The sequence below is a fragment of the Perca fluviatilis genome, chromosome 22, assembly GCF_010015445.1.
Source record: "Perca fluviatilis chromosome 22, GENO_Pfluv_1.0, whole genome shotgun sequence".
Taxonomy (NCBI): Eukaryota; Metazoa; Chordata; class Actinopteri; order Perciformes; family Percidae; genus Perca; species Perca fluviatilis.
The window spans coordinates 28,677,484-28,691,156 of NC_053133.1; the positions used below are offsets into that span (position 1 = coordinate 28,677,484).

The 13,673-nt window shown below is 38.6% G+C and overlaps 1 protein-coding gene and 2 pseudogenes across 1 annotated transcript in view; 2 read left to right on the plus strand and 1 right to left on the minus strand.

Moving 5' to 3' along the window:
- Window positions 1–499, plus strand: part of LOC120552576 — a 501,282-nt pseudogene extending 500,783 nt beyond the window's left edge.
- LOC120552600 (NACHT, LRR and PYD domains-containing protein 1-like) overlaps window positions 1–13,673 on the minus strand; it is a 735,215-nt gene that overhangs the window by 300,405 nt on the left and 421,137 nt on the right.
- The window catches only part of LOC120552570, a 39,583-nt pseudogene that overhangs the window by 11,199 nt on the left and 14,711 nt on the right, over window positions 1–13,673 (plus strand).

Consider the following 13,673-nt stretch of genomic DNA (forward strand, 5'->3'; position numbering starts at 1 on the left):
GTTTCTACGTAGCAAATACATCAAATTCTAACTGGCCCGTTTAGCTGGGAGGCGGTCTAGTTTTGTGGGGGGTGGAAAAATGGCGGCAGTGAGCGATTTCACATTTTCACAGCTTTTACTTTACACCCCCGAGCCTGTATGACAGACAGAATCCCCAAAAAAACCATTTTCACCATATGGGACCTTTAACTTAGTAGCTAGCTGTCCAGTAGTCAATTCCTTCAGCAATCAAAAGCACTCTGACTTTTGGTCTGATTTTAGCTTGCTTATGTTGTCAAATCCAGGTGGGAGGCCACACCCTCGCTAATCAGTCAAAGCACCTGGGAGTCGTTAGGCCCCACTCCCAAAGTCACACTTCACACTAACTAGTTTCACTCTAACAAAAACATTTTATCTTTAATTTAATTCCATCAAAGTTGTTCCATTCTCTGATCTCTCTTGGTACTGAGTTATAATACTTTGTGTCTCTAACAGAGAAGACTGATCTGCCCGACTCAGTAGATCTGTTCTGTACTGCACAGTCACCTCTGTTGGTCGTCCTAGTTCTCCTCCCAGTGCCTGAACACTGTGACACAAACTCATTTAATGGCGGAGCGGCCAGATCATTGATTACTTTTTACACTAGACTAACATCAGCAAGAAACACAAAACTGCCAAAGGTCATGTGATTATGTTACAATGATGATAACTTGATGGCTTTTTGTCCAATGCCTTGAGTGTTTGTTTATAAAGAGGTTGAAGTGGAGCAATTGCTGTTTGTTACAGCTTGGGACCAGCTTGTGATACAGTATGATATGAGTGAAAAAATTTAGTGCATTAAAGGTTTTGCTGCATGTAAGGGGAGCTGATTTCTAATTTATCTAAAGTTCCTTAAATTAAATTTGACAGTTTTACCTGTTTCACATGTTTCCTAAAGGACAGCTGTGAGTCCACAATTTAAAATGTGACACAGTCTGGATATGTTCCCCCTCAATAATGATTTCTGGCTGACTTCCATTTTTTCTATTATAAAAATACATACAGTTCTGGTAGAGAGTTGTAATGCAGCAAAGGAGACATCGAGAATAATTGCAAATCAAAACCCACAATCCATAATAAATTCAGATGGATCTGGTGAACAGGTAGAGAATGGCAATGAAAGAGCCGAAGAAAGAGGAAATGTGACAGAATAAGAGGGCTGATATTATGATGATCCATAACAACACAATGACAAAGTCTCTTTACTAATTTTAGGGAAAATATCATTGATTAGGACATAGTAATGTTGAGCTCCACATTTAAAACATCAACACACTAATTGGATTATGAATGGATTTTTATCTACTTCATTTGTTCTTCATTCAGATTGAGGTGCTGCACTTTGTCAGAGAATAGTAGAAAAAGTCATATAGTGATTTGCAATACTATGATTGCTAAAATAAATGCACCAAACAGTAAATAAAAAATGGCTTGCAAAAGAAACCCAGAAAGCCCTCAACATGTCTGGTTCCTTAAAAAAGTTCAACGAAATATATATAATATAAAAACATAGTCCATAAAAAGGAAGAAAGGAACAATGAAATGAGTAGAGAAAATAAAGAGAGAAAAGGAAAAGTAATCGAAAAAAAAAAAAAAAACAAGGGACATGTTTACTACACTTCTGTCAGGTCCATTAAAGTCAAGATCACACAGATAATAAAATGCTTTAGGATTTTTACAAATTAAATTTGGCGGTATATAGTAGCGGTATAGTATGGCTCTATTCAGAGGAGTAACCTTTCATGAGCACCATGAAAAAGCAGAGAGTCAGGGGACAGCAGCAGCAGCATTAGGGGACGCTCACACAGTTTAAGACTGGGAGAGCTAAACTATTCCGCATATGAAGAGAGCAGCAACGATGACTTAGAAGCAAATGCCACATTATACACGACAAGTAGAGGTGTGAATCCTCACCGATCTCCAGATTCGATTACGATTAACATATCAGCGATTTGATTTGATATCTTGATGCATCACAATGCGTCAATGACATTTGTTCTATTGAAGCCATATAGGATATTTAATGCATAGCTGTTCAAGCTTCAAAAACAAAACATTCTTGCTTGGCCTGTTAGCTGCTAGCTGCTTAGCTGCTTTTGTTTCATGTAATATATCATTTTTTTTAAATGTATTTAGAAAGAAACCAAAACATGATAGCATAAATATCAAAACTGCACTACACATAGAATTAACTAAAGGTCCATGTAGGGCTGGGCGATAAAACGATAACGATATGTATCGCGATAGACACGTAATCTATATCAATAGAAAATGCGTTCGATAAAACGTTCGATAACTTGTTTTTCTTCTTCGGAAGAAACCAGAAGTTGCTAAGCAAGTTTGGTTGCACTCTCTGGCACTTACTCTCTGGTAACCTAGCAACGTAGGGTGTGACACTCTAACAGCCAATCATGTAACAGTATCAAGTTTGGTTGCGCCACATCGCTCTCGCGTGTTGGATTCTACCATTCTACAATAACAGAACCGGCGGCGTGTAGCGATAAGTGGAAAGTGAGTGCCGCAGCGAGCGAGGAAATTGTTGATAAAACATGAAAAGTCAGTATGGCAGTTTTGGGGATTTTATAAGTCTGACCGTCGTCCCCACCAACACTACCGCAAACTTGTTTCACCACCTTAGCCGCTCTCACACTTTGGAGCAAAGCCGTATTCGCCAGCAACGTCCAACAACATCTGCAGCTGCTACACCGCACAAGCAGCAGACCGCCATGGAGAGGTACTCTGCATCAGCGCCTTACTAAACGCTACAAAGAAATAACGGAGGCAGACGTGCTGAGCACTGTCCAGAAGCCAGGTTACCAACCTAGCACTAAACCTGCAGAAAATAGTTCTTCTCAGGTTTCAGGTTTCTCTATGTTTATATTTAACACTTTGCACCATTTTATTACACCTTATTAAGCAATTCTTACTTATTCTTTCTTCACTGTGATTTTAGACTTATGTTTACATTTTAATTTTGATTTCCATGGTTGTGTTGACATTTCTGCTTTTATAACTGAGGGGATTATAATCAGAGGAAGGTTAAGTTTAAAATAAAAATGTTTAAATTTAATATATTTTTCTCCTGGTCCTTATTTTAAATAGGTCATAAAAGATATCAATAATTATCGATATCGACCGATATGAAACACTTATATCGTGATACAGTTTTCAGCCATATCGCCCAGCCCTAGGTCCATGTTTCTATCTTTACTGAGATTTAGTAGCAGGTTTTAACGCAATTACCATTTTCTGCCTGTAGCTCGTTCCTAAATTACACAGTTTATATTTTAAGAGTCAGAGGGATGCAATTAAAGTTACGAAAGAATTATTTTTAAATAATACTCATTTTACGGGAAAGATCATTGATTGAGCTACACATTTACAACATCAACACATCTGATCTTTATTCAGATTGAAGAGATGCGGTTTGTCAGAGATCAGCTGTGCTCCTCTGGTCTCAGCTCTGAAGTCCAACCCCTCCCATCTGAGAGAGCTGGACCTGTCGTGGAACAACAAGCTGAAGGATTCAGGATTGAAGCAGCTGTCTGCTGGATTGGAGAGTCCAAACTGTAGACTGGAGACTCTGAGGTCAGTTCATCTATTTTGTTCTTGTACAGTGTAAATCTATTAAACTTAAAGCCATAAGTTTTAAATTTCTATCAGTTCACTTGTTTTCTGTGTTTGTCTGAGTACAAATCACAACAACTCTTTGTTTGTTTTCAGTTTGTCAGTCTGAACAGTTTGTCTCCAGATGTAGTCTGGACTCAAACTGGATCAGTGTTTGTCAGAAAACTCTAAGATTTATTTTTCAATGTGATGCAAAATTAAATCAATATTTAAAATTGTTTTTACATGTGAAAGAAATTCATAATTAAGAAAATAAAAGAAATAGGGCTGGAGAATTTGTAGAAAAAGTCATATTGTGATTTACAATACTATGATTGCAAAAATAAATGTACCAAACACTAAATAAATAATGTCTTGCAAAAGAAACCCAGAAAACCCTCAACATGTTGGGTTCCTTAAAAAAGTTCAACAAAATATATAGAATATAAACACATAAAAACATAGTCTATAAAAAATGAAGAAAGGAAGAATTAAATGAGTAGAGAAAATAAAGGATGAAGAAAGAGATAGAAGGAAAAGTAATTGAAAAACAAGGGACATGTTTACTACAGTAAAAAAATTTCACAGATCTTTTAAATGATAGAGGAGAAAGTTTTGTTTGGTTTGTTCAACAGCACAAATGAAAAATAGAACAAATAAGTAAAATACAAATTCTCATTGAAAAAATAAATTGAATATGTCACATTAAGGATGGGTGTAATAAAAGAACTATTGATTAAGTTATAAATTATACTTTGTACAACCTCTTGGTAAAGTGTGAAGAACACCAAGCTTCTTAAGACCCAGTGTCTTCTTCTGTGGTTTCTACTGTGGGTAAAGTGTGAAGAACACCAAGCTTCTTAAGCCCCAGTGTCTTCTTCTGTGGTTTCTACTGTGGGTAAAGTGAAGGCTGTTACAACGTGGAGACTGGAGTGGACACTGAGTGAGACGCACACAGCTCACCTTTTAGTTTCCTTAAATCACACAGTTTATGAGGTTAGTTATTCACACACAGTGACATCATGACTGGGATTAGATAAATTGTGCAACATTAACAAAAAGTTCAATGCATTTTGAAGATGTCTCTCTTTCTCTCTCTCACCAACATGATATCATGGCTTCACGTAAACATACACGGTGACTTTCTTAAGCCAAGTGGCGTGTTATCTCTACGCATTTTGAGCTTTCCCCGTGTATGTTTACGCTGTTTTGTTTGACCCATCCACCCCCCGACCAGCCTCCCCTTGCGGAGTTTCGCCCTTTCATACTACTCGCTACGGCGTCAATTCACACGCAATCACAAGGTAATGTAAGTCAATGGAGGCCAAATGGCATTGATAAACACGCTAAAAAGCAAGTTTCCATTTTGATAACACGCCAATGATGGCATACAAATTGGCGTGTCATACATACACCACTACATGAGATCAGTCTGCTCACTCACACACACACACACACACACAAAACACACACACACACACACACACAAACATACAGACACACACACAGATGTTAAAGGAGCACAGAGAGTGAAGCATGTTTTCAAATGCAGATGTTTAAAGTCTCTTTAGTCTGATCTTTCACCAACAACAGGTGATACTTCAACGTGTGTGTGTGTGTGTGTGTGTGTGTGTGTGTGTGTGTGTGTGTGTGTGTGTGTGTCTCTATCAACATGTGTCTGATGCTTCCTGTCAGGAAGTGATGTCACTTTGTGTTCTGACAGTAAACAGGATCCTAAATGATGCACCGCAGACATGTTAGTACGGGGAGGTAATAGATTACATTTCAGATGAAGAGAAGCTGCATCTCTCTTTGCTCAGTGCACATCTGATGAGTTCTAAAGATGACTGAGGATGAAGAGAGCTCTCAGTCAGTCAGCTGGGTGGTGATGAAGATGACAGTGGTGATGAGGATAGCCTCAGTCTGTGGTTTGAAATGTGAGCAGCAGAAGTGCTGTCCATGTTTCTGTCTTTACTTAGTTTATTTTTTTATTATATACAGTCTTATTCATGTATTTCAATTTGTCAATTTTCTTTAATTCTAACCTAAATTACACAGGTTACATTTTATGCAACAGAGGGATGAAATTAAAGTCACAAAAGTACATTTGTTTAATGTAATAAATCATTTTTCTAAATGTATTTAGAAAGAAAGCAAAACATGATAGCATTAATATAAAAACTGCACTGCACATAGAACTAACTAAAGGTCCATGTTTCTATCTTTTCTTGGACTAGTAAAGTGCCCCTTGAAAATGTGCCTGTGGTTGTGCTGCTTATAGAATTCTTCAACACCAAATTGTAGCCCAAAATGACTTACAGAAGGACCCCAAACCACTTCATATACAACTCCACCAGGGTGGGAAATTAACTTTTTTGCCACTGTGGCTGGTGGATGCCCAATTTTACCAGCCACATATATTTTTTACCAGCCACATTTTCTGGAATTCAAATTTAAAAAAGAAAGTGCTCTAGCATATTTTGAATTGCTTCAATACATTATTTTTATTATTAAAGGAATACGCCACCGTTTGTTGAAATTGGGTTATTCACCATCTCCTCTATATTTATATAGGTGGGCAAACGCATTTTTGTCTCAGTGCATGCATTGTCCTAGTCTGGCGGTGCCGTTGCTAGCTTATTTTAGCGTAATAAATGGAATCATGTTCGTCATCATGAATCGATGTTTCAAAATACATATTTCTATTAAAGCCATATAGGATATTTGACTTGACAAACTTGCATTGTCAAGTGCAATGCCCAAGCTGCAATATGTAACTTCAGACTGTAATGATGAAGTGTTTGGGTTAATTTCTGCCCATATTATGAAAAAAACACTTTTTCTGGGATTTGGGGTGTTATTTTGTGTCTCTGGTGCTTCCACACACATACAAACTTTGAAATAAATCCATCCATGGTGTTCTGAGTGGTGACCCTGTCTCCCCAACCATTTTCACGCTCGTTTTATTTTCTTTTGTTTTTTATTGGTACAAATAATAAGTGTTACTACAGCAAGCTGCTGTGACACAGTATCCATTTTGTTTACATGCGCTTCCCCGAAAAATCTGCAAAGATTCTCCTCAAAGTGTGTGCTGCAACCAGATTTCAAAATCGGTAGTGTGAGCCAGGCTTTACCAAAAATGCTCAGGATGCTGCAAATGTTGGTATAATATTAAAATGGCTGGTGGATTTAAGACAAAAAATAATACTTTATTGAATGAATGAATTTGAACATTTCTGTCAGTGGTGTGTTGATCTTTGCATTGTTAGTTTATTTCCTAACCTGGCCTGGGACACCCATTCATACGCTTTGATAAAGGACTTTAACTTAGTTATCATTTCACTTACAAAGTGTAGCTGTCCTCAATTTAGGTCATCCTGTATGTCTCATCTCCGGTTTTTCCTATGTGTGTGTGTCACTGTGTGTGTGCATGCGTCAGTCCAGTCAGTTCCAGTTTTCTCTGAGTGCAATGATGATAAACAGATTTCCTTAGGTCAAACCATAGAGCATGTTAACCTCCTTCTATCAGCCAAATATCGTCCTGTTATTTCCTTTTATCACAGAGTTACAGGCGATAAACAAGTTTTGATGGTCGAAAGTAAACTTCATTAGCGGTACATTTTTTTCGATTATTAATGAGTGTTTTTCATCTAAAGGTTTGACTACATGCTTATTCGGTAGACCATTTTGTGTTCTCCACAATCCCAGACTTTCGTATTGCATGCTTGTTTACATGGAAAGCAAAACAGGTTATAATGGCATATGTCTATATCGGGACGGTTGAAACAGTTGTTTCAACTGTCCCCGACCTGGCTGTAACTCCATGTATTTTAAGTAAATGCACAAATATCTGTGTTCATACAATCATTTATGGAGGTGAGACATGGAAAAACATTTTTAGAAAGATGAAATTATATTTGGGCCCCAGTAGGTAGGGGGTAGAGTTTTCCCATGTTATCCTATGGAGACTGATGGGCTGTGAGTCATTAAGGTCACTTATTTGGATGTGCAGTGACCTAACCCATGTAAAAACATAGTGAAACGACATTTTCCATAATAGAAACATGATATAAATGGGAAAACGTACTGTTCTAGCTATAAAAATGGCGGAATCATCCACAGTGCATGATATTTCAAAAACCGCTTCATACACGCTTCAAGGTGAAGGCAATGAGTTGTTAACAGATATTCACGAAGACGTATAGCCCAGCAACAATCTATCTAAAATAACACCTTTTGGGAGTACCATTCATGATGTGTAGTAAAATATTTAAGTTGTGGGAAGTTTATATGGCTTAAACTGTATGTTTCATTCGTCCCCCCATGTTGTTTCAATCGTCCCGACCATGAGGGACGAATGAAACATTATGCACGTCCCACTGTTGCTGTAATAATTCCTGAACAGTTTTGTTCAAAGCTGAAAATACAACTATATTTGACAGATGACAGGTGTAGGTTGCTTGTGACAAAATATTAGCTTTCGATGCGATACGATCGCTTTGTAAATTACATTTAATTAAAAAGTGTTTCAACTGTCCCGGCTCTCCCCTACCTTCTCTTTTTCTTTATTTTGCCCTCAACAGTTTCTACAGCCATAGCTACTGCTGACTCCGCAAAGGGCCTCTTAACATATGCGGATATGTCGCCACATTTTGTTAACCAATAATTTTCGTTTTGTCTGTAGGCCAACCTCAGTTCAGCTACATGGTGTCATAGACTACTGCTGAAAACTACTCGACAGAAGTCTGGAGTTGACGGAAATATGAGTGGTCAAAGCCCCGGCTGTGAACGGTTTCATTTCCTATAGGTTCTTCACAATAAAAGTCCTCTGTTATTTTGGTATTTGAATGTTTTTATTATGAAGCAGCAAAATCCGGAAATGTCGGGGAGTCATTAGCAGTAACATAACGCAACTCCTATAAGCATTGTGCATTGTTACTTAGCAACAGCATTCTTTAACAAAAGTTGTCCAATCCATTACAAAGAATGTTTTACAATCCACCCGCCACTGTAGCTAGTATACAAGGCAAAGTCACCCACCACTTTGAAAAAATACCCGCCATTGGCTGGTGGCGGGTGCTAATTTCCCACCCTGAACTCCACTGTATAGCCTACCACTAAATTACAGTGTAGACTACGTCTACATCAGAGGAAAACATTGTACTACTGTATTTACCTGACTGAGAACGCTGCAGAATCCGAATGTAATCACAAAATATCACAATGACAATGTGGAGTAATCAGACATTAGAGTCATGGACTCATGGTAGTGCCCTCTCCACCTGGCCCGTTATGAGAGCTAATCAGCACATATCTGCGTTCATCAACCACCAGAACCGGACCGTTTGTGTGTGTGTGTGTGTGTGTGTGTGTGTGTGTGTGTGTGTGTGTGTGTGTGTGTGTGTGTGTGTGTGTGTGTGTGTGTGTGTGTGCAGAGAGAGAGAGAGAGAGAGAGAGAGAGAGAGACGGTCTTGTGTCGTATGATCGTTAACTAATTTAACATTTCATCAGAGGTGGTAATTTCCATACAGGTTTAGTGGCTTGACGGTTAACGGTGAAGTAGGGGATTTTAGTCGCAGTGGTATTTTGGCTTAATACAATAGCAGGAAAGTAGTCAAAGGCTGTAAACCTTTTTAAATATATGTGGAAAGAAAGGAAAACATGATAGCATTAATATTAAAACTGCACTTCACATAGAACTAACAACTCATTTAATACAATACAAATTTTAGGGGAAAGATCATTGATTAGGACGTAGTAATGTTGAGCTACACATTTAAAACATCAACACATCTGTTCTTTATTCAGATTGGAGAGCTGCAATTTGTCAGAGATTAGCTGTGCTCCTCTGGCCTCAGCTCTGAAGTCCAACCCCTCCCATCTGAGAGAGCTGGACCTGAGTATCAACGACAATCTGGAGGATTCAGGAGTGAAGCAGCTGTGTGCTGGATTGGAGAGTCCAAACTGTAGACTGGAGACTCTGAGGTCAGTTCATCTATTTCATTCTTCTACAATGTAAATCTATTAAAATTAAATCCATAACAGAAGTTTAAAATTTCTATCAGTTCACTTGTTTTCTGTGTTTGTCTGAGTACAAATCACAACAACTCTTTGTTTTCAGTTTGTCAGTCTGAACAGTTGGTCTCCAGATGTAGTCTGGACTCAAACTGGATCAGTGTTTGTCAGAAAACTTTAAGATTTATTCTTCAATGTGATGCAAAATTAAATCAAACTTAAAAAATGTTTTTACCTGTGAAACAGTCATAATTAAAAAAAAAAGAAATAGGGCTGCACAATTTGAAGAAAATGTCATATTGTGATTTACAATACTATGATTCCAAAAAAAGCACCAAACAATAAATACAAAATGTCTTGCTAAAGAAACCCAGAAAACCTTTAAAAAAGGTCAAAAAAATATATAGAATATCTGTCTATAAAAAGGAAGAAAGGAAGAATTAAATGAGTAGAAAAAAAAACAAGGGACATGTTTACTAAAGTAAGATATTTTTGTCACAGATTTTTTTAAATGATAGAGGAGAAAGATTTGTTTGGTTTGCTCAACAGCACAAATGGAAAATAGAACAACAAATAAGAAAAATACAAATTCTCATTAAAATAATACATTTTACATGCCACACTAAGGATGGGTGTAATAAAATAACTATTGATTAAGTTATAAATTATACTTTGTACAACCTGTTGGTAAAGTCTGAAAAACACCAAGCTTCTTAAGACCCAGTGGCTTCTTCTGTTGTTTCTACTGTCGGTAAAGTGAAGGCTGTTACAACGTGGAGACTGGAGTGGACACTACAGTCTCCACGTTGTAACAGTGGAGAACGTTGTAACGTTGTTTGTACGGGGAAGGTAATAGATTACATTTCAAATGAAGAGAACCTGCATCTCTCTTTCTTTGAAATTAAAGTCACAAAAGTACCTTTGTTTCATGTACTATATCTTTATATATTTGGAAAGAAAGGAAAACATGATAGCATTAACATTAAAACTCATGTTGTCCTCGGGTCAAATTTGACCTGTTTCCAATTTTTTTTATATCAGAAAATACTGGACGTCAATAAAGCACCGAAAATGTAAAAAAAAAAAAAAAACACGCCAACGGGCGCCAAGATAGCTCAGTTGGTAGAGCGGCGCCCATATATAGAGGTTTAGTCCTTGACCCAGCGGGCCTGGGTTCGTCTGCGACCTGCGGCCCTTTGCTGCATGCCATCCCGCCCCCCCTCCTTTAATGTCTTCATCTGTCCTGTCAAAATAAAGGCCAAAAATGCCCCAAAAAGTATCTTTAAAGCCAGATTGTGTAAGGTTTGTAGTTGTTCATTATCAGACTCTGTATTGCCCTTCACAAACGTGTCCTTTTTTATGAATATTTACCACCACCACCATTCCAAGTATTGCTATTGGCTTTAAATTTTACATTTGCGCTTGCATGAACTGCACTCCATAGTCAAGATCCATCTTGAAATACGTCAGCCGGTAAGGGATATACAGGACATACTGCTCCACCTTTCACGTTTTCGACTCCCAGCTGCTGATAATGCTGCTAATGCTGCTAATGGGTATCGTAGCTTCCCGGCCCCGGTGGCAAGTTTGAAGAAAACATGGAGGACCACACATTTCAAAATCCAAATTTCAGGAACAGGAGTTTTCTTCTTCTTCACCCAGAATAAGAAAATGGAGATTCAAAAGATCGAGAGACCGGCGTCATCAGAAAAAAGAGTGAACACTGGAGCTGCTTTGGAGGCATGCACCAAATCCCAACTAGTTAATTATCCTCCGGACCGCTGCAGTCTCCTTTTCTTTCCTCTCTCTCCGGTCCATCGGGTGCCGTGCGGCGTGCCGGCTCGTGGTGTGAAGCGTCCACGCCACTCTCCGACATGCACTCCAACAACCACAGCTGATAGACGGCTGTAGCAGCTCTGCTGCTGAGGACCTCTGGTTACACAGGACACCCCCCACGCGGGAAGGAATGTCTTCCACAGCTCTTTATTGGCCCACTTCACATAGACGGAGCATATTGTGGCAGACAGATCTCCCAGAGTTCATTGGCTCCCACATGGCCCAAGGCTCTCAGTGGAGAATGTCAAAACTCCCCCTGTTCAGTCTCTCTCACCATGACAGTCCTTTTCCTCTCAGTGTCAGCGTCTTCACTTCTCAGTGTCGGCAAAATCCCCCCGCTCCGTCTCGCTACTGCTTTTAAAAGGGAGCGCTTGATTAGACAACTGGCTACAGGTGTGACAATCAGTCCCTCCCTGCCTGCTCACCTGAGCCCGCACTCTCTCTCTCCCCCACACTCTCTCTCTCCCCCCACACCTCCACATCGGCCTTTTGCACACTTTCGCTTTTTGAAGCGTGAAGGCTACCGTAGCTGCAATACATACTTTGAACTGCGTGGCGAGAGAGAGTTGATTGCAATAAATGAACTCAACGCTAGATGGGAGACATTTTTACACAATGTAACTTTAAAATAACAAAAAAAGCCAAAACTTTAAAAAAGCAACAACAAAAAACGATGAAAAAAATGATAAATACCACAAAAAAAGCATCAAAACCGTCAAAAAAAGCACCCAACACATTGAAACTGTGACAAAAATGGGAAAAAGCGGAAATAAACGTCATATAAAGCGATTAAAATGTTGAAAAAAGTGAGTAAAAACACTAAAATAATAATCTTTATTTAACAGTGACTGAAATATTGAGACAACAGTGTTTTTTTCATGGTTGATGGGAAGACAACACAAGGGTTAATATTAAAACTGCTCTGCACATAGAACTAACAACTCATTTAAAAAAATACTCATTTTAGGGGAAAGACCATTGATTAGGACATAGTAATGTTGATCTACACATTTAAAACATCAACACATCTGATCGGATTATAAATAGATTTTTTTCTTCATCATTTCCTCTTTCTTCACATTGGAGAGCTGTGGTCTGTCAGAGATCAGCTGTTCTCCTCTGGTCTCAGTTAGGTCAGAGTCCTGAGTGAACCAGAGGATTGGTTATTATCATCTCCTCCAAAATCAAGATCCCAAGAGACTTTTCTTTCTAATGCCCCGTCACGTGGTGCTGCAACCCAGTCTCACTATCCGCCACCATCTTGGGGTTAAATAGCCTCTTTGTTCATCTCCTCGAATAGCCATTTTCCAAATGCAGATGTTTGAAGTCTCTTTAGTCTGATCTGTCACCAACAACAGGTGATACCTCAACATGTGTCTGATGCTTCCTGTCAGAAAATGATGTCACTTTGTGTTCTGACAGTAAACAGGATCCTAAATGATGCACTGCAGACATGTTAGTACGGGGAGGTAATAGATTACATTTCAGATGAAGAGAAGCTGCATCTCTCTTTGCTCAGTGCACATCTGATCAGTTCTAAAGATGACTGAGGATGAAGAGAGCTCTCAGTCAGTCAGCTGTGTGGTGATGAAGATGACAGTGGTGATGAGGATAGCCTCAGTCTGTGGTTTGAAATGAGAGCAGCAGAAGTGTTGTCTATGTTTCTGTCTTTAGTACCTTTGTTTAATTTAAAAAAAATAATTGTTTTAATGTATTTAGAAAGAAGGCAAAACATGATAGCATTAATATAACAACTGCACATAGAACTAACTAAAGGTCCATGTTTCTATCTTTACTTAGACTAGTACAGTACCTGTCTAACTCCACTGCATAGCCTACTACTGACTTACAGTGTAGGCTACGTCTACATCAGAGGAACACATTGTACTGCTGTATTTACCTGACAGAGAACACTGCAGATTCAGAATGTAATGTTATTAGTGTTGTAAGTTAGCAGTAGACTTAATTAACCCGACCCAGGGTGAGTCTGATGAAAACTGATGTGTCGGCCCGGTTCAGCTCTGAGATTTTCTCGCATTGCACAGCGCTGTGAAGGAATAATTTCAGAGATTACTTTATGTTCTGCCAGCTCACAGCGACGTAATACAATAGCAGGAAAAGAGTCAAAGGCTGTAAACCTTTTTTTTGAATATATGTGGAAAGAAAGCAAAATATGATAGCATTACTATTAAAACTGC